The 15,691-nt window shown below is 33.1% G+C and overlaps 1 protein-coding gene across 1 annotated transcript in view; it reads left to right on the forward strand.

Annotated features, from left to right (window-relative positions):
• Positions 1 to 1,123: 1,123 nt before the first annotated feature.
• Positions 1,124 to 15,691, forward strand: part of LOC106117411 (zinc finger and BTB domain-containing protein 5) — a 52,418-nt gene continuing 37,850 nt past the window's right edge. The window contains exon 1 of the mRNA XM_013311715.1: positions 1,124 to 1,413. The gene's annotated coding sequence lies outside the window, so the exon portion shown is untranslated. The remainder of the gene's footprint in view (positions 1,414 to 15,691) is intronic.

Consider the following 15,691-nt stretch of genomic DNA (forward strand, 5'->3'; position numbering starts at 1 on the left):
TAAAAAAAAAGTAAATGGATATAAAAGTATACATCTTAACTTTTAATTTAAAAATAGGGTTAATAACATTGAATTTTTAAGTCAATGTTCTGTATGATAAAAAATCTATGATTGCCGAAAAAAATAATTCATTGAATAAATCCTACTGATAGCGATATCGCTAATCCAACGTACCTTTGTGTAAGGGCTTTATTTCATATCACTTTTAATAAAAAACAAAGAAATGAGTAAGGCCAAGATGGTCACAAAATTAAATTTGTTAGAGGGAACCAAAGTGTTTTAATACATATTAATACACAGATATTTTGAGAGTGAGAGATGCGTTAATTTTTTATTCTTACTAATACAAACAATTCTTAATACACTGTGTATTGTTACAATTACAACAAAGAAATTTAATCATGATTGTTTGTCAGTGGAAAAATTCAGCGGCGAATTCCAGATCTTCCGGATAGCCTTGAGTGTGAAAGTGCTCTCGGAAGTCCATAGACTGTAATTAGATTTGTTTTTTTATTTTTTTCACATTGTCTGTGTCATTTCTTTCAAAGCCAGCATCAAAGCGTGTTATGTATAATAAAAGTTTCGGTGACCAACGCTATTTACAAGGAAACGTAGGAAGAATAAGAAATGCAATATTTTCAAAGTGCACACGTAGAACTGTTCCGTACCGGTTTTTAGTCTTTTTTATACCGCACAGTTCGACGTATGTTATTGCACAAACAGCAAACTAAAATTATTGACTAGATATTATAGAAGTAAAACACAGGCTCGGTGCTACGTGCGGTGGTGCGACCACGGCGGCTTGGCGGCGTGGCGGCGCGGCCGTGCATACCGAATCGTAAGATCAAAGCACGCATAGGTACTTTACCAAGTCGAACACCCACACGTATCCGCCACGTCGCGCGCGCCCGTGTGTTGGTGGAATAGAACACACAGACGCGGGCCCGAGGCAACACTAATAAAAGTATAATAAAAGTTACCGAGACAGAAGTGCGGCGTACGGTACTATTTGTTTGGAGGGAGGTTGGAGGCACTCATACGAGCGAGGGAGAGGCTGCGTCGGCGCGGGCGGCGGGCGGAGGGCTGCGGGCGGCGGGCGGCCAGTTTACCGTTGCGAGGCGCGTTGTGCGGCCGGACGCTGGACCGTCACCCGCGCGCCGCCGGCACCCGACACCGATCTGAGCAGCCTCGGCTTGCGCCCCGGAGCCTCCCTGACTTCGTCGCACCCCCTGCCCTACATCTACACACCGGGGTTCGATAGTTCCAACGCTGTGCACACAACGGGCTGTTTATAAACTTTATATTCAAGTCTTGTTCTCTAACGTAGACGCAAAGTGCTACAACTCGTGCTTATTTCACTGAAGTGCTAATCCGATTTCTCATACTTTTTGGATCGCATCTCCATTGGCTAAGGTAAGTTTTTCTAATTTAAAAATTGCACTGTAATGTTTTTGATAAATAACAAGATTCGCTTCGAACGTGAGGTTGTCGGTACGCAAACCCACACATACATGCAGTGTTGGTAAATGACTAATACAAGTAGACAAATTCCAATTTGATTTTATATACAGCACGTATAAACTGTGGTCTTAAGTAAATAATCTTTGTTCCTGAATCGTCTGTGCTTTTCATTTTTTATAATAATTAGTTATGTATACTATTAGTAATAATTAAAGTTTTATTTTTACTGTGATTTTAGTTTTTGAAATAACGTAAATCGTTCTAAAAATACTATTATTGATAAATATTTGAAATAAGATTTACAATAAGTGTGCTGCAATCTTTGTTAGAAAAGTTATAAAGTAGCTGCCACATGTACACGAAATTCTTAGAAGCGTACAATAGCTAAGCATTGCCGTCTAGCAATACACTTAACTTCTGCTTTATTAATAAGACAAAAGTAATCGATGCTTTCTAGAAGAAATTAACAATATTATTTATTTATGTAAATTTAACACGTAACATAACTAACTACTGAAACACAAAGCCACGTGTTAATCGATTTGGAAACATAGTTATGAACCCAAATATTTTTAAAAATATGCTTCTTTTGGATGACTAACTTTAATTGATTCTTGTCAATGATAGTATTTTGGCTATATAAAATATACATATCTTGTATTTAAGCGAACTAAAACGCATGCAAATTTAGTTACAGAGTTATTGATGTTTAATAACATTTATATACATACATAAGAATGGAATAGTAATATATTCTTCTTATACTCAACCATTACAAGCAGTCATTTCGTTTTCGTATTGGTAGGCAATTGCTTGCTTATTAAATGATTATATACCTGATTGCTTTGGTATTTCGTAGTATCCTATATCCTATAATGTTTTTTCTAATAAAACACTTAGAACATAAGGATATTCTAAGTGTTTTTTCCTGCAGTTTTCCAACCAAAATGTTTTTTTTATGTTGTAAAACCTAGTTGTTCGTCAACGTCAACGTTCATCATTATTTAAAAAAAAGACATGCACAGTATATAGCAATTGAAATAATTACTGGATTGCCAATCAATACAATAGTGTTGATATTGTACCTAATGTTAAAGTTCCAAAAAATAAATGAGTTAATATCGTAAGTAGTATAATAAAAAGGCTTATGTATTCCTGATGTACGGTTATATATATGTTACATACTGATATTAATGATAACTGTGTTTCAATGTTCAATCATTCTTAATCAAAATGTATCTTTTTTTCTTGATATAAATCATTACAAATTTTTTCAAACAAACAACTATGGACATTATTGTTTTTCATATAAGACCGTGTACTTAAAGACAAAACAGAGAGAAATTTGGTGTTAAGTAACCATATTCACACCATCTATTTTTATCTCTAGTACATGAAGATGGTAACGTAATAATGTCTTATTCGATGTCCAATTATTGTGTTTGTCTTTTGTTGACAAAATATGAACAAATAGTGTGCTAACCGCGAAGACTATAAAATTATTTATAGGTATGTACGGGAGTGCAAAAACTTATTGACGCGATCCTTAGATAAATTAAATTTGTAAAAAGATGAATAAAATTGCTTAGACAAGTAAAATTAGTAAAGAATATCATTATCAGCCGTGCGTATTCATAACGGCCTTATTATATGAGTATAACTTACCGTAAATGAGTTTTTTTAGGGGAGATTCATCTTGTAACACGATGAAAAGAAGGATGTTACACAGGGTCACTGATAACAATGGCAAGATGCTTGTTAACTCGAAGGTTGCACACAATATTGATGCAACTGATTAGCTTTTGGCAGTTTAACAAATTATCTTATCACTTTTTATTGCAGTATAAAAACGGTTCTAGTTGAATGCTTTGTTTGTCAATTCTTTTTACGGTTCGTTTTGTTTTTGAAATGTGACGTGCGCGTTGATGTCTTTTCTTCTAACAATAAAGTTGTTCATACTTGGCACTAAATTATATCGTAATTTAAATACCTTTTTTCAATTGATTGACTTTTTTATATGACTTCTCATGGATATTGATATTTAAATGTAACAAGTTATTTTAAAAATAAAAGCAAGAAAAGTTATAAAGCGCGATAAAATGTTAACTGTACTTAGATATTTTTGTAAATATTATTTTTTTACAATTTAATCGATAAATTATACAGAAGAGAAATACATTTTGTATTGTAATATAACTATGTATTTGTTTAACTTGTTGCCATTTTAGTACCCAAAAACTGAATGGAAAGCTACACAAATTTGATTCGTGCAAATACAACTAATGAATAATTAATAAATGAGTACATAATATGTAATATGAGATAGTTGTATTATACATGTGTTTAAATACCAAATATAACCAGGTATTTACATTTTTATCTAATAAGGATTTAAAATAACTTTTGCCTGTTTTTAATACTTTATACCATGATGATGCCGCAATGAAAAATGTGCAGTTATTCTAAAACATATAAATGACTCCGTGTTATAAATATTAAAGCATAAACGGTCGTCAATTTATGCGATAAGCAAATGGATCGTTTGCAAATGCCCGTAAAGAGTTTACCTACATGATTTAATAGCCTACAAATTTAAGCCATATTCAGACACGAGTTACCAAAACCGCTTATTTCGAAACTTATTACGATAATATCAACAGTGCCGTGTCTGGCACGCATCACAAACATAACTCTACTACTAACTCGATTATATCTTATTGTTTATCATATTAACATGTATTAATGATATTTAATAGTACATATTATTGCTATTTAAATAAAAAATATATAATTAACTTTTGCTAAAGTGACGTGATTACTTTTGTATAAACAGAGCCAATCGTGAATATAAAAAGTAATGTCAAATTCACCTTGACGTTTTTATCTTATACGTCGAATCGATATAGACCAGAAGTGCTTTAATTTAATTATTTTTATTTAATGCTTACGCTAAAAACTGTACTACACAAGCTAATTATTATATATTGTGTTTTAATTTATATATTAAATGTTTAATTTTCGTTTCATAGCTGCAAAAGTGGACTAAAGTTTTCAGGGACATGTTATTACGTTTTATATTTTATGCGTATTATTTCTTAACATAGAACTTGTAAACAAAAATTAAGTCGCTTTAGCAGTCCATGTATGCTATATTTCGTAGAATCGCTGTGCCTAGTACGCAGTTTGCAGTCGCTGCTATAAGCACTGCGGACTGTACGCCAACCGAAGCAGTTCGTGTATGTTGGCCTTTAGCGTTATCGATATAGAAGTTTAATTAAAGCAGTAGTGGATTTGCATTCCCTGTATTCTCGTTATATTTAATCGACCTAGAATAGGGAGTTATGTGTGAACTGAACGTCCTAAAATAATACAATCCAATAGTTTTACAATGAAGTAAAATTATAATTTGTTAACATGTATCTTATATTCGCAATTAAATAATTATTTAAGGTTTGGCTGGTTGGTAGTAAAGTATGTTTAATAGCCTTTAATTATATTATATCGTTCGGTTGTACTAAAACATTTTATAGCTCGCTAATATATTGAGGTCATATCTTAATTAAAATAAAATTACTACGTAGATTGCAGAATTGCTACTCTGTTTTCGTGCTTAGTTCACCAGAAGGATGTAGTTTTCTTAATCTGCTTCCAGATTAAAGATGGAACTTATTAATAAATATTATATAAATATACCTAATGTACAGTCATTTATATAAATTTTATTTTCGAAAAATAGGTATATGTGACAATATATTTGAATCAGTAAAACTATTAAAATATACAAGCGATAATGTCATGTAACAGAATATATTAATTATTAAAATATGTTAATATCTTTTGTTGCTATCTAGGATCATTACATACAGATTATTTCCCACATATAGTCGGTGTGTAAATTGATAACATCAGCACGGCAGTAAAAATGCATTTTATTCGTTGTTAAAATTCTTCTTCTTCTTTGTCGTTGCAGTCTTATCAGACTGGTCGTGGTCATCACGTATCAGTGACCCGCTTTACCAGGCGCCGCCACTCCTCCCTAGTCGCTGCTTTTTTTGTACATTGGTGCAGGGGGACATCCACAGCCGCTCTGATTTGGTCGGTCCACCTCATAGGCGATCTTCCTCGTGGTCTATTGCCCTCAACTTTCCCCTGCACCACCAAGCGCTCGATGGATTCGTCATCACGTCTACAGACGTGACCAAAAAAAGTGAGTATGCGAACCCGAACAATGCATGACAGACGCTGCTTGATGCCGAGTTCTTCGAGGATTGACTTGTTTGTCCGGAATGCGGTCCAAGGTATTTTCAGCATTCTTCTCCAGCACCACATCTCGTGCGCGTCTATCTTCTTTTTCTCACTCTCTCGTAGGGTCCACGTTTCGGACGCATAAAGGAATATGGAGAATACAAGCGATCGTACAAGCCGAGTTTTAATCGCTTTTGTAATGTCGCGGTTTCTCCATATTCTTTGCAATTTCTCAACTTTCGTTGTTAAAATACTTTTGTCAAAACTATATGAGTATTTTCAACAATATTTACTATTATATTTCGTTGTTAACTTGTAAACTTTCCGCGCTATTTTCCACTATTTTTGCATCTATAATTTTCATAATTAAAAAGATAAAGTTGCTCAGTGGCCAGTATGACACCTCTTTAGCAGAATGATTAATATATGGCCAATAAGGAGTTTGAATACGTAATTCAACATACGGTTCGGCGGCATATTATTTTAACTTTACTAATACGTCTTGTAACAAAAATCTCTTGAAAACATTAACAGGTCACAGGTTGAAAAGGAAGATTTTGAATTGACAACCCCAAAGTCGGTAACCTTCGTAAACATTATGTAAGGTCGTACAAGACGCTATTATGTGTAATAAACGGTATTAATTGAGAATCAATCACAAAATTGAAAATTGATATTAAAAGTATAGATTTATTCATATTTTTTTGTGAAATGAGGTAGGTGATATTTAATTTAATATATTTAATACATAAACCGATTTCATTGAAATTCACCGTATCAAAACATTGACTTTTCTGCTAATCGAATCGAAATGACCGACATTGTGCCTTGACCCTTTGTAGTTGTCGAGGCGCTAGGCGGAAGATTTGCGTTCAGTCGACCGCGACGCTCTCGGCTCTCCTGCGCAGAAAATGTTTGTCCTTGCTCTACCATTATGTTTAACCTTTGGCCCTGAAACTTAACCGACAGCCCCATTGCTCTTTGTTGATCGTAAACTCTACACTATTTTTAGTGCTTAGTCATTTGTTTCGACGAAATCTTTTGTTTCTATATTATTTTGACCAGTACACTGTGCTTAAAATATTGTAATAATATGGTTCGTTTTTTTTAATCAATAAATATGTATGTTTAACTTTTGATTTAACTTAATGAAATTGTGTGTGATTGCTGCTTAGATTTGAATTTATAGTTTAGCAGATGCAGTGTTATCAAAACCCATTAGTGTGTAGGCAATTTCTCACGGGAATACAAATGTGTGACTATTTTAATACATGACATGTAGATTTTGAGTTAAATTATAGAAAGCTGAGTACATCAGTGATCATTACTTTTATCGTGAGGAAATTGACTTGAGTTCAGTTAGCAAATTTACGTATATTGCCTATAATACTATATTGGAAGATTACACATTCCTTGCAGTGAAAGTGTTCTCTTGCTGCATGACACATGCAGAACACTTGCCGTTCGCGTTCAATAGTTTTGTGTTAATGAATTTTCTTAGGTACCTCTAAGTAACGTGTTATCATCGATTTATTGGTCTTTTAAATAAAATTATTTTGCTTCAATAAATTATTCTAAAAATATAAAAAAACGTAGCTGATTTTACTATCGAAAATATTGTTTCTAAATTATTAAAACTATAAATATGTAAATTCAACATGACAAGCTGTTAATTAGAAATCTTTATTGAAATACGATACCTAATAAGCGTACAGTGGACAATTTAATTCTTGAAATGACTTTTATTTAATACAAAGATGTGTCACAACAATGTGACACAATTGAATAATGAGGGTGAAACATGTTTGGAAACATTAAGGTTTATATATGATAATAAAATATTATTTATCGATGTGAGAGATGACCATATTAAACATGCACCAATAATTTGAATAAGCATCAACAACGAGATGTGACTTTGTATCGAAAGACACGCTTCATGCCGGCGGATAGCGGAAGTGATCCGGATTGCGTCTTAATGTATATATGAGAGATACATTATGTATTTTTTAAAACCAAACGGTGTAAAAGCTAATATTTAGAAAGATAAAATTTGTAAATATAAATAATAATAACTATTGATTTATTTCTATAGCCTAAAGTTTTGTCTGTGACCGGCCTTGAATATGAGTGCGGCTTGAACAATATCTGGTATCTAATGAGTTTAGTGAAATAAATAAGATTAGATTAAGCATCTTAGACGTCAATGTTAGAGCGTCAAAAATGAGTTTTAGTTCAGTTAAATCTGTAATATTCAGGAATCAATAATTAATCTCGTTGATGCCTTGTCAAACTTAAGAAATAAGTAAAACGCATGTAATGGATATTTTATAAGTTACAAAAAATGAGTTTCAGTTACATATGACAGCCGAAAACTTTGTTCGATCTTAAAGACCGAAGTGTGACTAATCTGTGCATATTAAACTTCAATAAGATAAAATAAACTTGAGCCGCCATGCAAACATATCTCGGCCGAATGTGTCGTCACTCGCATGTCCGAACGGCACACACACGCGCACACGCACACATGTCGCCTCGCGGGTTGTTTTTGTCGAATATTAGAGGCGAAGAAACCGCCGAATACCGCTAGCACCGTCGTCGGTTATTGCTCTCGGATTCCGCAACAAATTAACATGTATTCGGTACAACTACATTTTATACTTAGTAATTTTTACGATAAATGTTTCTTTGCTATTTGTAGATATGCGAGAAACGCTTTTTAGCCGAACAAGTATGTAACACTTCTTCTCAATTGTCGAAAATTACCATTACGAGCTATTCGCTAAGAACTGGCCAACCAATGTTGAATGTGTGTCAAATGTGTTCAAAGGTTTATGTGCCATGTATCCGTAATGACTAGCAACATAATGATGTTACCTGTCTTATCATCGAAACTTATATATATTAACTTTAGTTAAAACGCTAATAAATATATGAAGACAATTCTTTAGTACAATCCATTTCGTTGTAAAATAACTAATAATTTGGACCAAATAAGGCAAATGTTTTCTCACTTTTTTTCAACATGTTTTCAAACAATACATTAAAGTTATACATTTAGGTATTTGTTTACATTTTGCTTGCGTTGCAGTTATTTTTATTAGTAGAAGTGTGTAACTTTAAGTAATGAAATCGAAAAACTGCCAAAAAGAATTGTCTCATTGAATAGACTGCAATAATTCAATTGATTCTATACTTTTTATACCACTATTAAATCTAGTGTATGAACACAATTCCACTTGATGTTAAGTGGAATTAACTGAAGTCTTAAATGATAGAGAGCACTAGAAAAACAAATGCATTTAGTCTTTTTAAGCTTTCACGTTTACAATTTATATTTATCAGTAATACATCTGAAGTTTCTCTACTGTTGTCTATGGGCTATCAACTAGCATTAGGCGATCTCCTGCTCTTTGGCTTTCTCCAAAATAAGTCTATCGTCACTACACACTTCAATGATGCATATCGCATCATTAACAAAAAAGTTTAAAATAAAATAAAATCGCTTCTCTAAGAAACTACTAAGAACAGTTAGAAGAACTTTATTAGGACCGAGAACACGCCTCCGAACATTATTCTATAAATATAAACCAGTTACTGTAGCTTGTTCACTAAATCAATATAAGGAAGAGGCGCTTCTAATTACATCATAACTGGTAAGGTTCTTCTTCCTTTCTCTCTTTAATTTTATACCTCATAGACAACGTTGATTATATATTTGGTACCCGGAAAATATATATTATGGTTGCTCTTACATAATTTTTTTTAAAAGATTATTTAAAAATATGTTTTAAGAATTATAATGCTGTAAGTTGTGACTCAAATTGTGTACACAAAATATTTAAAACTGATGTTAAAAATATCATTTATTATCTCTGTTTTTTGCTACCTTTAGTAATAGCAATGAAAAGGTTGTTTGATTATATTTGAACACAGGTTCTTTGACACTGCAACCTCACAGAAAAAATATTATAAACTGCAGATTTTCTTTCTTAAATGTTACAATACTTTTAGTTTCCTAGACTTTGTTTCATGATCTCGTCGTGACTTTAAAGGCGCTGAAGCTTAGACAGCTATTATCTTTATAAGCTTTCAATCTGGTAAATTTGTGAAAGCCTTAGTACTAATTTCTACCTGCTTTGAGAAACTCATATTGATACAATCTATGTTTATAACGTTGTTTGTTAAATTTTATTTTAAGAAAGCGATTATTAGAAATTATACGACTCTTCCTTGATAGTTAGATAGTAAAACTGCATTTTAAACAAGGTATTTAACATATATTATTATATTGTGTAATTTAGTGTTTTGTTTCATTATTTAGTTATCATTAAATTTTATTTTTCTTATGATAATGAAGTAAAAACTTTATATAAGTTTAAAAAGTAAGCTCTCACTTTTAGTAATAGTTGAAGATGGAATTAAATCGCTGGGAGCTTTGCTTATTGACTGCAGTTACGGGATAAGCTTTGTTTTCAAATTCAATTGGAATAGAAGTGGTATTTTGAAACGATTAAAAGAATTGATAACAAAAAAATGACAAAAATCAACAAAACTTCAGTTTTATTCTAAGAATGGAACAAGCCATTAATATTTACTTTTTAAATAAATTTATGGGAAACAAATTGACAACATAGTATTAAAAGTATATTTAGAAGATAAATACGTGTAATTGGAATGGAATAGTTAAACATTTTTAACTTTTTAATAATAAAGATAAGTGTTGTTCATCAGCCACTAGTCGGAGTGCAAACGAGACTTCAAATTAAGAACTGGTTTGTTGAAATATTCGATGATAGAGTGCAAGTGAAAGTCATGATTGACGTACATCTTATAAACAGTTTCGTTTTGGTTTTCTATTCGTATCTTGAGAGCGCACGTATGTGTGGATGCAACAAAAACATAAAGTTATTCCAAACGAGCGCCGAGTTTGATAACGACTTCGAATGTCCTTCATCGAGAATTCGATGCGGAAATTAAATGACTAAATTACTACCTACATTCCGAACGCAACAGACAGATCGTGCTCGCTACACTAGGTTTCAATCATTGTAAATTAGTTAAGCTATTTTCTATGTACATGTGTGTGTAATGTGTAATTTCTATGACGTTACTTTTTACACATATTTTCACTAATATTTTTTTTTAAATTCCGAACAAAACAAAACACATGAGAAAACACTATAGAACACCATAGAGAAGACCATAGATCGTATACAATTATTACGTTGGGTACCTCTTAAAAGAAGTATTAGTATGTAATACAGCATAGATTCACTTATATTCAATTCAAAATGTGTTCCCAATTCGTTGCACCACAAACCAACCCAGTTGTTTTTATTTAAAATATATATAGAAATATGGATTCAGTAATCAATAACATTAATCTGAATCGTAAACAATACCAGTTTTTTTCGATTAGACTAGATAAAGAACAATAAAAAGTCTATTACATTTTAATCGAGTTGTCGAACGTAGGATTACGAGCACAATTTAGGTATAAATTAAGTTTTAATTTGTCTCGTACTTTTCCAGTAGTCGAAACGACCTTCAGCTTGTCATAGCCGGAAGCGGTGCAGTAGCAGATAGCTACTAATTTATTTCACCACTAACTATGAACTAGTTGTACTTTCCATATTTGTAGTTGTTCATAAAGGTTAACGGAGTGTTAAGTAGATGCCGCGGTAAATGCCGGTTGGGTAAGGAGTTGACGAGTCCGCGTTAACCCTTATAATTGACTTTTAGTCGAAAAAAGTGCACGTTTCAAACTTTCCACTATAGAACAATTGGTAAAATAATATGCGTCATTCCCTTTATTCGTTATAAAAAACTAGGATAATAATATGTTTTTGTATAGGTTATTCGACAGTGGAAACTCACGGTAAAACCATAAATTTCATACAATGCGATTAAAATGTTGTTCTTAAAAAACTCGTGCTCGTGATTAAATGGCTTGTTACTTTATGCTCCAGTTGTAAATGTGATATTTCGAGTTTTTAAATCTTATGGCGGAAGTTATTTTGCAATTATTGGTTTTTAATTATTAAAAAATATTAAAAACAAATATGTTTATGTTGTTGTTTCAATGTGCGAACGAAAGTTTCTTATAAAGTTGGTTTTAATTATTTTACTTGGAATTAAGATTTAAGAAAATACTTTTATTTACTTTTATGTGCATATATATATTTTCAATATTTAATTTAACAAAAAGATATACAGTTACAGCTTTAAGTTGATTAATTATCTTAACAACCGCTTTACTTTTTATCTTTATAATTTAAACCATTAATTGGAGATCAGCTTTCTTAATTTATGTTTAAACACTTTAACTGTATACTTTACTTTATATGTATAAACTGTAGATTTTTTCCAAATACAATTTTGTAACTATCAAAATTCTTAGACATCAAAAAATTTCTCTAGAATTCGACTCTGTTGTATATTTTCTATATTTGTGATAAACTTTCAAAAGCTTTTTTTTCTATGCTGCATTTAGCCTCAACCAATGCATGCGAAACGCAAACAAAAACATCATCTGTGAGTCGTAGTGAAGCTTAAAATCAAGTTCTAACGAAGAAATGAAATACTAGGTGTGGTCTGGAATTTGAAACTAGTATTGAATAACTGTGTACGTTAAAAGTACTCAGAATAGTTATTCTTCGCTTCCCAAATAGCGGTCGAGATGAATCTGCGAAATGAATAAAGCCGCAACAGTGGTATCCAATTAAGTGGATTGCTAATAAAAGTGAAATCGAAGCGAGTGCAGTGGCCGCAGCGGGCGCGGCGCGCCACTCTGCTGTCCATTTCTAAAATATTTTGAGGACTGTCCACATTTCTAATAAAATTCTATGTACTAATGCATTTTAAGGTGGGAAAAAATTTGCTTAAATATCACGTATCGGATATTTTGCATAGCTTAGATTGTCGATAGGTATTAAAAACATGTTTTAAATTTAATTGTCCCGATATTTGAATAATTATTTTGGTGACTGTGGTCATCATGGCGACGCACCACGATGTTGCCGCGAGGAATACACTCGCTGCTCTTATTGTGGCGCGGCAGCGGCTGGCGGTTCCACGCTCTCGAACAGAATTCGCACGTCGACATGCGGTGTGTAGCATGTACCGCACATGCGCTAGCGGTATCTTGGTATCTCGTGACGCTCGGTGCCGCCCAACCAACGCGTCTCTCGACACGCGGCCGCGACCCATTGTATCTTTTGTTACCGATGACAACATGACGAAATTAACCCGAGTTATGGTAATCGCTCCTAATGTTTGTTCTCGATTCGTTCGCATTAAAATGTATGTCGGCTCCGTCGTACGGTTCCGTTTGTACGACCGTCAGTTCAGATATAATCAAGGAACTCGATTGTCTGTATAAATAAAACCGGAATATCAACTGATTCGCGGCGTTTGTTTGACGACATGCCTACTACAGAGTGGTGTCATTTGACTATTTTTAACTTTAATACTTAGTTTTACAACGTTGTTTAGTTAGTTTCAAATTTATTCTAGAATCAGCAATACGAACAATGAAGCATTTAGTCATCTTGATGCTTTTAAATCCTTTATGTTTCATAAGTGTACATTATTATGGTGTATGTAATGCCCACATAGACAACTTACGATGCACATATGAACAAATTAAGATGTGTGCAGATAGTTATATAAGGCTCATAATACGGGGGTCAAACAACAAGAAAGTATTTATACATAATAGTGTGAGCACACGGTTTTTAAATAAGTCACAAGCGGTCGGGCAGCAGGCATCGGGCATCGGTCAGCGCGGGCCGGCGCGGCGTGCGGTTCATTGCGAGCATGATTTATCGCGGAGTTAGATCCGGTTGGAGCGAGTGGGGCCAGCGCCCACGCCTCGCTCTGCTCTATTATCACGCCGAAATGATCGCTCGCCACTACCTTCAATTATTTACTGGCCTTTGTTGTTAATCGAAGGCCCCGCGAACACTTACAAGAAAACAAGCCAGTGGGCCCAATGGTCAAGTTTATGAATTCAAACAATCAGCTTTCCATTGTCAACGACAAGGACTCATTATATTCCAGCCGAAACAAATGAAGTTGGTAGTTAGTTGGACATTCAAAGTTACAGTTTAAAATTGTTACATTAACAATTGTACCATTTGTAATATCCGCGTCAAAGTGTATATATGGTTACTTGAATAATACCAAAAAACGCTGACCTATATACAAAATGTTACACAGACCGAAAATTGTTATACAAAAGATTCAAATTAGAAGTACATGTCCAACTTGACCATTGAATTTGAATAAACATTCGACATTTTGAAAAATGTTGGTCAAGCGCCACTTGTGTGATTTCCATGTTTCGAATAGTTACGAGACGCGCTTGCTTAACATTGTTAGATATCACAAAATGATACGCTATTTGGCCCAAAAACTTTTTATAAAGAAACGTTACAATTCATCTATTAGTGAGACCGTTGTGATTTCGATCGATTAAAATCGATGATCCCATTTTGATAAGCTTAAATTTCCCTGAATGTACAAATTAAAGCTCTCTAAATGTAAACAGCAAAAATTTGATGAATCTTGTTCTGTATAAATTGACTACGAATATGAACAATAAATGGAGAATGCTTATTTTTTGTTGCATATAATGTAAATAATACTGACTATGCATTGCTTCTTTTTTTAAGAAGAATAAGGAAATGGGTACACTAGAGTACTCTTCTATGATATATTTTCATTTGCAGAAATATGATCGCTTTAATTTGATGCAATCAAGTTTTATTTCTTAGAAGTCAAGTCCTATAATCTCTGAGGCTACGTAACTTGCTTCAGAACATAACAAACAAAGATTATACCGTTGAGATTGTGATATTTCGCAATGATCAAGGTAAACCAATAAGTGCTTTAACAACTTATTATTGGCTCTAATGTCTTGAAAGTGTTACGATTTTAAATGGTTTAATGTTGTTTCCTAATAATATATCTTTCAGATTTAACCTTTAAAGAGTAACTGTACAGTACGGTAAGAGTATGGATTAGTCACCCGTAGATCCCAAAGTAGGGTTCTTGGAACCTAAGGTTTTCTATGAAAAATTACGTCTTAGGCAATCTTTCAATTATTTTGCTCTAAATGAAACAGTTGAGTGTCCCGTTATATATAGGAACTACTTCGTCTGTGAATTGAAAAGGAAAGTTTGAAAAACAAAGATACCGCTGGCAGGTCATGCAAATAAAGTAGAACAGCATTATCTAGATACAGGACGGTGGACGCGGGTCTCACGTTGCCCTCGTGAGTCACTCGATGCTGCGTGCCTCCGCGCACTCCCCGTATTACGGTTACTTTGATATCACCAAACACGCAACTTATAGAACGAGCCTCCCAAACATCGTGAGAAGTAAAAAATAAATGAATAAAATGATTCCCATCAGCGTAGAGAAAAGATATGAAATATAATTACTATTTAATCTTAGCAGTAAGTCCTAAAATGCAAATAATAATTATCGACTCATTTTAGTCTGTGTATATGCATAAGCTTATTGTTAAATATTTCTGTAAGTGACTATTATGACCAATATGCCTAATTAGATTAAGTTAAATATAAAATAATAAGTTTTTCTTGAAATTGGTTGAAATTTTTATAATCATATTCGAGATTGTGTTTCGATAACCAATCGTAAAAGTTTCAAGATGAGTTTCGGGTATTCATATGTTAGTCATCTTATGTGATAAAAATGTACTGTGTGAAAAGTTACCAAATGTCGGTAAAACCTTAGTCACAATATTCGAGATAATATTGAGGAGAATTCTTTTTGTAAATATTTTTTATTTGAAAACAAATCCCTCACGACTAGATCTAATAGGTTTTTAGAATTAGACACAGGTAATTTATTTGACTCTTTTACTAGATGACCTTTTTAAGGTTAGACAAAAATATATTGTGCACGATTACCAAAAAAGTCTGGCTAGTAAAGACTACATTTCAATCCTAAGTCT

Source organism: Papilio xuthus, unplaced genomic scaffold (genome assembly GCF_000836235.2).
Source record: "Papilio xuthus unplaced genomic scaffold, Pxut_1.1 DF827680.1, whole genome shotgun sequence".
Lineage (NCBI taxonomy): Eukaryota > Metazoa > Arthropoda > Insecta > Lepidoptera > Papilionidae > Papilio > Papilio xuthus.